The sequence below is a fragment of the Pseudochaenichthys georgianus genome, chromosome 9, assembly GCF_902827115.2.
Source record: "Pseudochaenichthys georgianus chromosome 9, fPseGeo1.2, whole genome shotgun sequence".
NCBI classification, from domain to species: Eukaryota; Metazoa; Chordata; class Actinopteri; order Perciformes; family Channichthyidae; genus Pseudochaenichthys; species Pseudochaenichthys georgianus.
Window position 1 is genome coordinate 41,451,270 of NC_047511.1, and position 14,703 is coordinate 41,465,972.

Genomic DNA, 14,703 nt, shown 5'->3' on the forward strand with positions numbered 1-14,703 from the left:
ATTCTCCGGCCCATCTCACGCTCCATTGTTCCCTCCCTCGAGAACAAGACCCCGAGATACTTGAACTCCTTCACTTGGGGTAAGGACTCATTCCCTACTTGGAGTGGACAGTCCATCGGTTTCCTGCTGAAAACCATGGCCTCAGATTTGGAGGTGCTGATCCTCATCCCAGCCGCTTCACACTCGGTTGCGAACCGATCCAGTGAGTGCTGTGCAGTAAGTTCATTATTTAATATTTGTTTTAAATGATATATTAGTGTATTTAAGTATTAGTGTATTTTTTTGTACAAAACAAAAACGACATAATAATCAGCAAACACATCAAAATGACAGAGCAGCTTCAAAATCAAACATGGCGCATAACAGAACAATCATTAAGATAACAGAACCGAAAAAGCAAATACAGTAAATATAAAAACCAAAGCAAGTATACAAAAAAAAAATCTATACAACAGTGAAAGGCTTTGCTGATGCAAACATTCAACCGCGCTCTTCAAAACAGGCATGAACCTTAAGGTTTTCTTTATCAATGCACTGCTCAAAAAACATTAAATCGTCCGACTCAAATTTGAACCTGAACATAAATGCTGTGCTGCCTGGGGATGCTTCAAGCGCTCAGAGAAAGGAGTATGAATGTAAGGTTTCCCCACTGACACGGAGAGGAGGAAATAATGGCTGGCTCAAGTCAGCAGGAGCAATTTAACTATCACAAAAGACAACAACAGCAACAACATATGTGAGGTAATCATATTTTTCACAAAACGAAGACCACACCATTGGGAAGCTTAACGTCTGTTTAATAAAAATAAGGAACAGGGAGAGGCTTGCAAAGCTCTGGGAGTTGAGACTCAGGTGCGGGGTGAGGGTCTCATTGCAGGTCTTTAGGCTCCAGAATCCCCCTGGGGTTCTTGTGCTGAAAGAGGGAGACAGGAGAAAGGGTTAGATACATCTAGCAACCTAGAGGATGGGAAATTGCCGACCTATTTTAAAACGTACCTTGTGTTTTCACTCTCACTTAAATCCCTCTCCCTTTGCCACCAATCCAACATCAGCTGAGCTGCAACATAATACAGACAGGTAATAATCAACAGAATCACAAAGACATAATATGACTCTGCTAAAAACACTCACCCATAAATTACGTTTTTGTTTACTGTTTGGAAGTCTCAAATATGCACTCTAAATCCATATCGATAGCGAGGTATCACAAAAATAGCTCTCTTCCTTATTATTGTGTAACGTTAACTATATTATACTAGCTTGAACTCCAAAATGGATATCCTCATTTCACCACCTCCACCCACTACAATCACACGCCCCAATGTTATATATAACTAATATGTAACTCCCTCCACCCCGGATAAAAGCACGTTAAGAAGCCCCTTTTCTCTAATTCCACAACGTTGGAGGAAATAACATTAAGAGAACGGATTAATAGGATGTTCGTGGTTAACGTGTGTTGCTAACGTTATCCGGCATTCTAGCCTAATCTGTTATCTGTAAACGTCAAATATACTGATTGAAGGGATAATCCACTAACATCCTTTAATACACATGTGTAGTTAATTTGATTCAGATGTTCGGATAATATCCGCAATATAAATCTTTAAACATCTTCTTACCTTTAAAAGTCCATCACGAACGGTCTATTATGCTATAACTCTACTGCACTGCTAGCCGCAGATCCTCTCAATAGTTTCCCGGAAGTGCTCCGCGATCCGCCATTGCTGTAAAAAACTGGTCCATTGGAGTGAACGGAGATGTCGGAACTCTTCTCTGGGCGGGGTCGGACATCCAACCCCGCCTTTTATCCGACCCCGCCCCATTCCGCGTTCCGCAGCGAGGACCTTCTCGTCAACTCAGCCGTCTCTCGCATTTGCTTGGTCAAATGAGCAGCGCTTCATTTTTGAGTGCGCGATTAATAGCGTCTCTACGGTAATCGACGAGAAGCGGCGCTGACGGTAGTACATGTGCTTATGCTATATTTGATCAATCAATCAATCAATGATATTTGATGAGGGATAAAATGATTTTTAGCCATAAGTTCTTAATAAAATTGGTACTGTTGGACTCAATACATGTTAGACTACTACCACAAATACAACCAAGTACTTTACTGTGTACTATTTGAGTAATACTCTGTCAAACTCCCCTCCAGAGTACAATAATGTTTTCTGCCATCTTTGATGAGAGATAAAATGATTTTTTGCAATAAGTTCTTAATAAAATTGGTACTGTTGGATTCAGTACTACTTGGATTAGTAGCACAATTACAATCAAGTACTTTTACTGTGTACTTTTTGAGTAATACTCGTTTAAACTCCTGTCCTGAGTACACACTTTAATGTATTCTGCTATCTTTGATGAGAGATAAAATGATTTTTTGCAATAAGTTCTTAGTGAAATTGGTACTGTTGGATTCAGTACTACTTGGAATCTTACCAAAAGTACAATCAAGTACTTTTACTGTGTACCTTTTGAGTAATCCTTTGTCAAACTCCACCCCTGAGTACAATAATGCATGTTTTCTGCCATCTTTGATGAGAGATAAAATAATTTTGTGCAATAAGTTCTTAATGAAATTGGTACTGTTGGATTCAGTACTACTTGGACTACTACCAAAAATACAATCAAGTACTTTTACTGTGTACCTTTTGAGTAATACTCGTTTAAAGTCCAGTCCTGAGTACACACTTTAATGCATTCTGCTATCTTTGATGAGAGATAAAATGATTTTTTGCAATAAGTTCTTAATGAAATTGGTACTGTTGGATTCAGTACTACTTGGACTATAATATAATAATAAATATAATAAAAATAATTAATAATAAATAATATATAATTATAATAATATAATTTATAATAATAATAACTCCTAAATATAATAATATATTATACATATATTAAAAGACAGCAGCGTCATAAGAGGCCAACAAGAGTGACAAGGGTGTGTCACTGTGCTGAAGGAAAGTTGTGAACAGCTATCCAGGCCAGTCTCTAAAGACTTTCCAAAGTGTAACAATACTGTTGCTGGAGTACTGATCTAGTGGATCTAGTGTTCATATCATGTGTTTACCATATCCTGTTAAAATACTCTGTCCAACATAGTCAGTATTGTGAAGAACATTTTTCTAACGCTTATTATATATCAGAATCAGAAACATGTTTATTACCAGGTAGGTTTACACGTACGAGGAATTTGACGTGGTAAAAAAAGAATACATTATTGTACTCTGGAAGGGAGTTCAATCATTTTATCTCATCAAAGATAGCAGAAAACATGCATTATTGTACTCAGGGGTGGAGTTTGACAAAGGATTACTCAAAATGTACACAGTAAAAGTACTTGATTGTACTTTTGTTAGTAGTCCAAGTAGTACTGAATCCAACAGTACCAATTTCATTAAGAACTTATTGCACAAAATCATTTTATCTCTCATCAAAGATGGCATAACACATGCATTATTGTACTCTGGAGGGGAGTTTGACAAAGGATTACTCAAAAAGTACACAGTAAAAGTACTTGATTATACTTTTGTTAGTAGTCCAAGTAGTACTGAATCCAACAGTACCAATTTCATTAAGAACTTATTGCACAAAATCATTTTATCTCAAATCAAAGATGGCAGAAAACATGCATTATTTTACTCTGGAGGGGAGTTTGACAAAGGATTACTCAAAAGGTACACAGTAAAAGTACTTGATTGTACTTTTAGTAGTAGTCCAAGTAGTACTGAATCCAACAGTACCAATTTCATTAAGAACTTATTGCACAAAATCATTTTATCTCTCATCAAAGATGGCAGAAAACTCGGGTGGAGTTTGACAAAGGATTACTCAAAAAGTACACAGTAAAAGTACTTGATTGTACTTGTGGTAGTAGTCTAACAAGTACTGAGTCCAACAGTATCACTTTTATTAAGGATGTATCGCTAAAAATCATTGTATCTCATCAAATATAGCAGAAGTTGCATGATTTTGTTCTCAGGAGGGGAATTTGAGAGTATTACCCAGAAAAAAGACAGTAAAAGTACTTCATTTTATTGTACTGAGTCAAACAGTGTTAGTTTTTTTAAGAACTCATGGTAAAAATAATTTGTATCGCATGAAGCAGAAAAAACATGCATTATTTTACTCTTGCGTTCGTGCCGCTTCTCAGCGATTACCGTAAAGGCGCTATAAATCGCGCACTCAAAAATGAAGAACTGCTCATTTGACCAAGCAAATTTGAGAGACGGCTGAGTTGACCGCAGTCTCGAACTAGCACCTATTTTTTTTCCCTCTCAATAATGTTGCTAACCTTGCTGGTTGTATTGCACTCTTATTCAGTTGGTCTGCCTTTAAAATTCAGAAAAAATGACTTGATAGTGTATTCAACTATAGCTGCAGTCCGTGTGTAACAGAAAAATAGGTTATAAATCAAATACTACTTTAGACATTAAGGAACACAGGACGAGTAAACATTGTAGATGTTGTCAGCCTGAACATTATCACTCTGATATAGGCTACTGTTGCATGACTGATGTTATTTTATTGACTTTCTCTATAGATCTAACAAAGTAAAACGCATTAACATGTTTAAACTATGACATTTTACCGTCCGTAATGAGATACCAGCCAGCCAGGGATATTTACCTTTCGGTTCCGTAGGTTTCGTTTATTGTTTGATTTTTATTACGTCACTACCGAGTCCTCTCATGGCCGGTTAGCTCAGTTGGTTAGAGCGTCGTGCTAATAACGCGAAGGTCGCGGGTTCGATACCCGTACTGGCCACTGTATGTTTTCTCTCACACGTCAAGTTAGTCAAATTTGACCAGAGTATCAAACGGGGTGGGAAAAAAAGCAAATGAAATGAGCAAGTAACTGCAAATAAACAGGCTTACAATTATTTCCACAATTGAAAAATGACATTTACAATAGAAATAAATGCATAATAAAATAGAAACACTAAACTAAATACAATAATAACTACATATACAGTATTGCTTAACCCTTAAGAGTCCCTTTAAAAAAACAAACGTATTTGTTCCTAAGGCCATAAAATGCCACCTTCACAAAAACTGCTATAAACATATGATATATTAATATTTATTTCTTACTTTCAAAGAGTCAGTCTTTTAAAACTACTCCAGCCTGACATAAACATATGAAAAATGAATTATATTTTGGGGATTTTAACCCTTTAAATGCCAGTTTGTTGAAAAAACTCCACAGTTTTTTTATTGAAAAGAACAAAAAACTAGAATAATTTTTAAAAAAAATGTTCAAGGAATATTTGATTATTGTTATTATTAGGTCCCTATATTGGTCAATGATTGGCAGCAAAATTAATTTAATGCATTATTTTTTTTGCAGTGTCAGATTTAAACAAAAACTCACACTCGTGTTCCTGAGGCCAGAAAATGCCACCTTCACAAAAGTTGCAATAAAAATATGATATATTCATATTTTTTCCCACTTTCAAAGAGTAAATATTTTAAAGCTACTCCAGCCTGACTAAAATGAATAATACTAGATCATTTTGAACCAGAAAAACATTTATTTTACAAAGATGAACATTGAATGAACACTGTGTGTCTGGCTGTGAGAGTCCAGCTCAGGTGGAGCAGGGGCTGCAAATGGACAGACTGTGGTCCTTGCATATGAATTTGCAGCAGGTGCTGCAAACTCTTCTGTCCATGCAAAAGTGGCACTGCCTCCTGCTCTTCCGTTCATTGATGAGAGAGGGGCCTGCAGCAGCACCCTGCAGATCTGACACCATTGTTGCAGCGGCTGATGAGCGGGGAAGGCGCCCTCTCTTCTTGATGTGTGGGGTCACCAGCATTTCTCCCACCTTTTCAATGAAGAGCCTCCTCCTGTATGGTTTCTGCTGCTGCCAGGATGGCTCGATTGATGTCCAGGACGTAGGCGTTGTAATGGGAAATGTCAACCAGGTTGTGGAAGAGGGCAAGTGGCCAGCGATTTGTTCTCCTCCTGCAGGAGTAGGTGGCAACAACCTAACAAAAACATAAAACAAGACAATTTGAATAAATGATTCCAAGCATTTTCTCTCATGATGCAAATATTAATTATTTTATAGGAAAATGCTCATTTGAAAAAAACCTACATATATTTCAGACAAGAATATAAGAGTAAGAATACATGTGTGCCTACCTTATCAAGGTTGTCGACACCTCCTTTGCATCGGTTGTAGTCTTTGATTATGACTGGCTTGCTCTTCATTTCGTCGCTTACGTCTGGACTGCGGTGTTTCGTGCTTAGAAGCAGCACATTCCTGCCATGTCGAAGGATGTAAGAGACCAGTGTGTGGGTCTTCGTAAAAGGCAAAGGTGGAGGAGACGACCGCTCTCGCTCTTGCCTGGAGCAAAATGGGGGGAAGCTCAGGCTTGTTTCGGCGAATTGTGCCAACCAGGGCCAGTTTTCTCCTGAGTAGCTCCTCAGCCAGTGCGAAGGACGTGAACAAATTGTCACAGGTAATGATGTGTCCCTGGACCACCCTCATCCCCTGGTTGACTTCAGAAGGACTGCCAGCTGCTTTGCCTGTATACACCTGCAGTCTCCAGGCGTAGGATGATTTTACATCACAGTTTGCCCAAATCTTTATACGGTATTTTGACGGCTTTTTTGGCATATACAGCTTGAAGCGGCACCTGCCTCTGAATGGGACGAGCTGTTCATCCACGCAGACGTCGCTGAATGGGCTGAACAGCATCGGCAGGCGGTGCGTCCACATATCCCAGACTTTGCGGAAAGCAGCCAGCTTGTCATCACGGCGCCGCAATCGGGATAGCTTGTCGTCGAACCGCAGTGTTCGGCTGATTTGGTGAAACCTCCTGTGGGACATCGTGGCTCGGAAAATGCTCTGTCCCAATTTCTCACTCCAGAGGCTGAGGGTCGATTAATTTTTTGATCTGTAAACACCGGCCAACATGAGCAGCCTGCAGTTCCTCTGTGTCCATACCTCGCCACTCTGCGATTGACCGTCTCCCATGCAGGTTTGTCATGGACACAATATGCTGCAGGATGTCATCTGTCATCAGCAATGCAAAGCTGGATGCCGGGTCACTGATTCGGGCGACAGCATAGTGTGTCGGTCCCGGGGTCAAACTTCTGGCTGCTGGGACGTAGCGGAGCGTCTCAGTGTTTGAGGGAGACCAAAACACTTTACCATTTTTTGAAGTCCATCCTGCAGCGGCTTCTTCCAACTCCCCTCCGGTCTCAGTTTCAGATGAGTCTGAGTTGGACTCGAGCTGGTCTGTTCCCACCTCTGAGGCGTCCTCCGTGGACTCTGAGGCCTCTTCTGTGTCAGCCTCAGAGTCCACGGAGGAGGATGAGGAGCCATCCTCGCAATCAGAGTGCATGATGATGCCCAGAGCTTCCTGTGTGCTGTAATGCCTTGCCATCTCCAAAAAGACTACTCCTGCACTGATAGTAATACTTATAACCATGGCTGCAGTGCACCTGCATAAACAACCTGAGCGAGAACCAAAACTTTGTTTTGCGAGAACCAAAACAAATGTTTGGTTCACGCAACTCATTGTTTTTATTATTGAATTAGATTATTACGCAGTGTGGCCTTCTAAGAGAAAAGTCTTTTGAAGTTGGACACAAACACGCACATGCACACGCACACGCGCACACACACACACACACACACACACACACACACACACACACATACACACACACACATACACACCAGTTTTTATTTGTTCGCAAAATGTGATGTGGGGCTACAGATCTTCCTAAAGATTCAAAAAGGTAAACCTATTTGTTTAAATAATGTTCACACATTTATAGATATCATGAATAGAATGTATTATTCATAACGTTTTCACACACAGAACTGGTGATACATAGCTCCAAGACATTTGACCCTCTATTGACTCCATACCAAAATAAGAATGATTTAGCCAATGTGTGAAAATAACCTTTTTATGTGAGAGCTACTTGTTTAAACGTCTTTTACCTACATCAGTCCTTATGAGATGATTACATGAGAAGAATTTTAAAGTGCAATATCTTACATCTTCAGTAGGGGTCACTGCTCGATAACAGTTGTACACCTAACCCTAACGAGATATTTACCTTTCGGTTCTGTAGGTTTCGTGTATTACTTGATTGTTTTATCACGTCAGCATACACATGGCCGGTTAGCTCAGTTGGTTAGAGCGTCGTGCTAATAACGCGAAGGTCGCGGGTTCGATACCCGTACTGGCCACTGTATGTTTTCTCTCACACGTCAAGTTAGTCAAATTTGACCAGAGTATCAAACGGGGTGGGAAAAAAAGCAAATGAAATGAGCAAGTAACTGCAAATAAACAGGCTTACAATTATTTCCACAATTGAAAAATGACATTTACAATAGAAATAAATGCATAATAAAATAGAAACACTAAACTAAATACAATAATAACTACATATACAGTATTGCTTAACCCTTAAGAGTCCCTTTAAAAAAACAAACGTATTTGTTCCTAAGGCCATAAAATGCCACCTTCACAAAAACTGCTATAAACATATGATATATTAATATTTATTTCTTACTTTCAAAGAGTCAGTCTTTTAAAACTACTCCAGCCTGACATAAACATATGAAAAATGAATTATATTTTGGGGATTTTAACCCTTTAAATGCCAGTTTGTTGAAAAAACTCCACAGTTTTTTTATTGAAAAGAACAAAAAACTAGAATAATTTTTAAAAAAAAATGTTCAAGGAATATTTGATTATTGTTATTATTAGGTCCCTATATTGGTCAATGATTGGCAGCAAAATTAATTTAATGCATTATTTTTTTTGCAGTGTCAGATTTAAACAAAAACTCACACTCGTGTTCCTGAGGCCAGAAAATGCCACCTTCACAAAAGTTGCAATAAAAATATGATATATTCATATTTTTTCCCACTTTCAAAGAGTAAATATTTTAAAGCTACTCCAGCCTGACTAAAATGAATAATACTAGATCATTTTGAACCAGAAAAACATTTATTTAGGGGGAGCGAATTAAATGAGTAAGTAACTGCAAATAAGTGTCTATCTAAACACGGAGTTATTTAACAGGTTAAAAGTATTTCTACAAATGAAAACTTACATTTACAATAGAAATAAATGCATAATAAAGAAAGAATAAAATAAATAAAAACACTAAACTAAATATAATAATAACATGTATTGCAGAAATGTATGAATGTTGATATACATAATGAAAAAAATCAAAAAAAATAAGCAGATGTTTAGTCTGTGTAAGTCAAGGGTAACATGTTTTTTCTTTGGCTATGCTCAGTCATTTGTTTCGTCATTCATTTTACATTATAGCTAAAGCACAGTCGCCATTGGTTGCATGTGATCTGAGATGAAAGTGAACCAGTGACCTTCAGGTTGATAGACATCCATTTAACACTTGAGCTAAAGCCACCTAGAGAATTCAATACCATCTTTACAATTGGGTTTCTACAGTCAAAGAACATAATGTATATAGAAGGTATAAGTACAACTGAGATGAAATGAAGCAGGGAGTTTCATACAAATACTTGGGTGTAATGATTGACCATCTGCTGTCATGGAAGGATCACATTGAATATCTGAGCAAAAGGACAAAACAAATAATTTATTTTCTCCGCCGTCTTAGGTCTTTTGGGGCGAGCAGAGAAATTCTTCTGTTGTTCTTTACGTCTGTGATCATGTCCATTCTACAGTACTGCAATACTACCTGGTACAAGTGTTTGTCAGCAGCTTTAAAATAAAAACTGCTCCACCTGTTAAAAATCTGCTCATGATTGTTGGTCAACCCCGTCTGTCATCATAACAACCTAGTGAGGCTGCCCAACAACATCATCTCCGACCCACACCATGTTCTGAACAGTGAATATGAACTGCTACCATCTAATCGGAGATACAGGGTCCCACGATTCAATAAGGTCAGACTGAAGCATCCTTTGTGCATCAGTCAATCCTCTCAGTAAATACAGAGCTGAATCAGATCAGATGCACGCTGAAGGCTCTTTGAGCAGCTTTTCTCTCACTGATTGTGCTGTTATGTTAAATGTTTGTTGTTTGTGTTTCATGTATTTTTGTCTAGATATTTGTCTGTTGATGTTACACATGGAGCTGCTGTGACGCAAGTCAAATTTCAGACTTGATCTGACAAATAAAATAATATCGTATGTATCGTGGGAATACAGTGTAAAGATCACAACTTGGAATCCACTCAGATATAGTTTAGTTCTCCTCCAACTAAAGATGGAGAAAGACTGGAGATGGATTTAATAACAATGACAGGTTCGAAACACCCGTTTTCAGTTTTTGGCCAGCTACAACTGTATTAACACTCATTATTGTCCAATTTCAGAATATTTATTTAGCATGTGATGATCTGCTCAAAGATAGAAGTGCTCTGTGACTGTGTTCCTCCTTGCTGTGTTCACAAATGGCACATTTCCACTGCAGCGGGTAGCCCCGTTTAAGCGTCCTTAAATCGTCCTCAAGCGGCCAGGCCAGTTTTTGGTGGCCTTTCCATATAGCGTAGCACCGGCTAGCGGGTACTTTTTCCCTCTTTTACCGGCCCCATAAAATCGTGGTTCTATCAGGCCAGGGCTGAACTAGTGACGTCAACACTCTCGACTGCTGATTGGTCAGAGAGAATCGTCACAAGATCGCGCGCGAGATCATCCCTAGCGTCGCATATCTAGAAGCAAGCTTGCATCATTTTTATACACAGCATTTTTGTAAACGGAGGAGCTACAAAAATGGCAACGTCAAAGAAAAGCACACCGTGGTCGACCGAGGAGGTGACGACGTTCCTACATCTCATTGGGGATGATAAAATCCAGCAGGAGCTCGACGGAACAACTCGAAATGTGAAGCCGATCGCCCCGCCTACACTGCGTTGCTACCCCAGGTCCTAAACTGTAATGGAAATGCACCACGGCCTCGGACGGCCAGCGAGGCAGCCCGAGGCCTGAGCGAGGACGCTTAGGGACGCTTAAACGGGGCTACCCCGCTGCAGTGGAAATGTGCCAAAAGATTCCAAATGAAAGGGGAATTGTATTATAGCAATTCAAAGATATTGTTAAAGACACCTCACTACGTACACGTGTTAAAACTTGCCAGAGGAATTTAAAGTACAATAGTTAGTAGAAGACACATTAAAGAGCACAGGCAGGTGACAGGATAACACTGAGGACAACTGGGATCATTTAAAAGTCAAATTGGAGTTTAGCAAACACGTTTATCAATCAATCATTCATTACGTCATATGGCCAACCTTTACAGCGAATGAAGATTTAAAGGCGCTCGATAATACTCATTTTCAGGTTCATATTTCTATGTAGTGTCTCTACTGGGACATGTCTCCATGCTTTAATGTTCAAAAAGCTCTTTATTTTTCTCATACTGCATGTGCTGCAGCACCTCTTTTCACCCTCTGTCTGAAACCAGAGCCAGTCTGCTCTGATTGGTTAGCTGTCCGGCTCTGTTGTGATCTTAGAGATGTCCCGCCCCTTAACCCATCACGAACAATGTATTGGAACATGTATTGGATGTTACAGAAGTAAACAAAGGAGTCCAATGGAGGCATTTCAGGCAGGGAACACAGAGATATTAGCCTTTGCAGACCATTTACATGCACATAAACCAATCTAACACACTACAGGAAAGGGAAGGTCCCCAAAAAGCATATTCATGCCCCTATTATGGCTCACAATATGTTGACTACGTCACGGAGTGGGAAGGGGTAAGGATCAGTTTGAAATGTCAACAGCGCCTGGCTAAAGGACACTCTGACGGCTCTGGCATAGACTGACGTCCCTCACCCCGTCAGGGTTTGGCTGGACAGAAATGCTTGGACATGAGAATGCAGATGTTTTTCCCACACTCCCAGCACTGCTGCTTGATGTGTGGAGCGCCCTGCTGGGTCTTCCTCTTACACAGTGAACACACCTCTGCAGCACCTTCACCTCCTCTTCCAGATGATTGTATCAGAAGCTCTTGAAGTTCTTTCTGTATGGAATCGTTTGGTGCCTTTGCGATGCCTACCACTTTCACTCTTTTTGGGTCAAACACACAGTCCTCCTCCAGGCCACTGCGCACTGATAGGAGGCCAACGTTGGGGGGCACCCACGCAGTGTCGTAGCCAAGTGAGTGCCATGTTTGCTGCATGGGATGGTTGTCCTGGTCAATGAGCTTGACACGGCCCACGCGCACATGTACCTGAAGGACAACTCGGTCCGTATGATTACTTCGCAGGGGATAAGCCGTCGCCTTTTTTATATTACGACTGACATACACGCCCATTCCCAGCATGCCCTTTGAAGACTGTTGAAAACCATTGGCAATGATGACTCGTGCGCTGGTGATGCTGGTCCCGTGGTACATGGTGTAGACGCCCCTGCTTCGGGGTTTCTGGGACGAGTCCAGCTCCAAACCAGGAAAAGAAGCGCCATCGCCAAACACCTGCAGCCGGAGAACTGCACTGACATCCTGGTTCAGATATGAGGCTAATGGAGGATGTTGTAAAGACTCCGTAAAGATCGGAAGTCCTGTAAGAAATTAAAAGGGAGATGTGGCATTATTTTAGAATGAATATCAATCAGGGTGTTAACTTAACTTAACCCTCCTGTCATGTACATTTCTCCCCCCTTACTCTGGTGATTAAACATTAACATTTGTACTCAAGTACAAGATCTGAGTACTTCTACTTTTACTCAAGTACAAGATCTGTGTACTTTTGCTTTTACTCAACTACAAGATCTGAGTACTTGTACTTTTACTCAAGTACAAGATCTGTGTACTTTTGCTTTTACTCAAGTACAATATCTGAGTACTTCTACTTTTACTCAAGTACATGATCTGAGTACTTCTACTTTTACTAAAATCAAATCAAATCAAGTTTTATTTATATAGCACATTTTTAAAACAATTTTTGGTCGAGCCAAAGTGCTGTACATATTACATTGCATTTAGCTAACGCTTTTATCCAAAGCGACGTACAATAAGTGCGTTCGACCAACAAAATAAAAAATTGAAGAAAACAGAATCATATAAGTACATCAGGCTTCATAGAGCAAAAACATTTCAAGTGCTACTCAACTGGCTTTAGATAAGCCAGTCCTTTATTAGTATATAAGTGCTTTGTTAATAGTTCTATTGCTCGAAGTGGAGTCGAAAGAGATGAGTTTTCAGTCTGCGCCGGAAGGTGTGTAAGCTATCTGCTGTCCTGATGTCAATGGGGAGCTCATTCCACCATTTTGGAGCCAGGATAGCAAACCCACGTGTTTTTGCTGATGGGAACTTGGGTCCCCTTCGCAGCGAGGGTGCAGCGAGCCGTTTGGTTGATGCAGAGCGGAGTACACGTGCTGGGGTGTACGGTTTAACCATGTCCTGGATGTAGGAAGGGCCAGATCCATTCGCAGCATGGTACGCAAGTACCATTGTCTTGAAGTGGATTCTAGCAGTTACCGGAAGCCAGTGGAGGGAGCGGAGGAGCGGCGTGGTGTGGGAGAATTTAGGAAGGTTGAAGACCAGACGAGCCGCTGCATTCTGGATGAGCTGCAGAGGTCGTATGGCACATGCAGGTAGACCAGCAAGGAGGGAGTTGCAGTAGTCTAGGCGTGAGCTGACGAGAGCCTGGACCAGAACCTGCGTCGTTTTCTGGGTCAGCTGGGGACGCATCCTCCTGATGTTGTAAAGCGTGTATCGGCAGCAGCGGGTTGTAGCAGCGATGTTTGCAGTGAAGGACAGGTTGTTATCTAGGGTCACACCCAGATTCCTTGCAGTCTGAGTCGGGGAAACAACAGAGGTGCCGATGTTGATTGTTAGGTCAAGAGTGGGACAATCTTTTCCCGGAAGGAAAAGCAGTTCAGTCTTGTCAAGGTTGAGCTTGAGGTGATGATCAGACATCCACTGAGAGATGTCAGCTAGACAAGCAGAGATGCGTGCGACGACCTGGGTCTCTGAGCGGGGGAAAGGACAGAATTAATTGGGTGTCGTCAGCGTAGCAGTGGTATGAAAAACCATGCGGGCTAATGACAGATCCGAGCGAGTTTGTGTACAAGGAGAAGAGGAGGGGACCGAGAACAGAGCCCTGAGGGACCCCTGTAGTTAATTGACAAGGGTCGGACTCCGACCCTCTCCAAGTAACATATACATATAATAATTACCTTACAGAAAGGACACTTTACAGTAAATACAGCAGCACAGTTTGTGCAGAATATCAGTATGAGAAAACGACACCCTCTGTCCTTAGACCCTCACATCGTACAAGGAAAAACTTCTGGAGAAAACCCCCCCCCCACAGTTTAAAGGGAAAAATGGGAGAAACCTCCCATTTTCAAGTACAAGGTCTGAGTACTTCTACTTTTACTCAAGTAAATGATCTGAGTACTTCTACTTTTACTCAAGAACAAGATCTGAGTACTTCTACTTTTACTCAAGTGCAATATCTGAGTACTTCTACTTTTACTCAAGTACATGATCTGAGTACTTCAAGTAATAATAATAATAAATAATAATGCATTACATTTTTTATTAGAGCGCTTTTACAGGGTACATGATCTGAGTACTTCTGACAGAAGTGTACATTTAATATACTTTAATGGAGTATTACCATGTTAAGCTTTTTTAATCTTCCACTCCTTTTCAGTTCAGACAGAAATATAGTGTTTGTCTCCACTACATTCTTTTGTCAGCTATAGGTACTAATTAC

At 40.4% G+C, this 14,703-nt stretch overlaps 1 long non-coding RNA gene, 2 other non-coding genes and 2 pseudogenes across 4 annotated transcripts; 2 read left to right on the plus strand and 3 right to left on the minus strand.

The window, feature by feature from the left end:
• Positions 1-780: 780 nt before the first annotated feature.
• Positions 781-2,448, minus strand: LOC117452119 (uncharacterized). Of its 2 annotated transcripts, XR_011643867.1 has the most exons (3): positions 1,623-2,448; positions 997-1,057; positions 781-913 (listed from the first exon to the last, which is right to left on the minus strand). It is a non-coding gene; the product is annotated as an uncharacterized lncRNA (long non-coding RNA). The 2 variants fall into 2 exon arrangements; XR_004552768.2 differs by lacking the exon at positions 1,623-2,448 and having other exon boundaries at positions 997-1,610.
• A 2,251-nt stretch (positions 2,449-4,699) lies between these two features.
• On the plus strand, positions 4,700-4,773 carry trnai-aau (transfer RNA isoleucine (anticodon AAU)). Its single transcript has one exon. It is a non-coding gene; the product is annotated as a tRNA-Ile (tRNA).
• An 823-nt stretch (positions 4,774-5,596) lies between these two features.
• LOC117452634 (piggyBac transposable element-derived protein 4-like) lies at positions 5,597-7,403 on the minus strand (annotated as a pseudogene).
• A 744-nt stretch (positions 7,404-8,147) lies between these two features.
• Positions 8,148-8,221, plus strand: trnai-aau (transfer RNA isoleucine (anticodon AAU)). Its single transcript has one exon. It is a non-coding gene; the product is annotated as a tRNA-Ile (tRNA).
• Positions 8,222-11,810: 3,589 nt separating this feature from the next.
• On the minus strand, positions 11,811-12,518 carry LOC139434507 (uncharacterized; annotated as a pseudogene).
• Between the last annotated feature and the right edge of the window lie 2,185 nt (positions 12,519-14,703).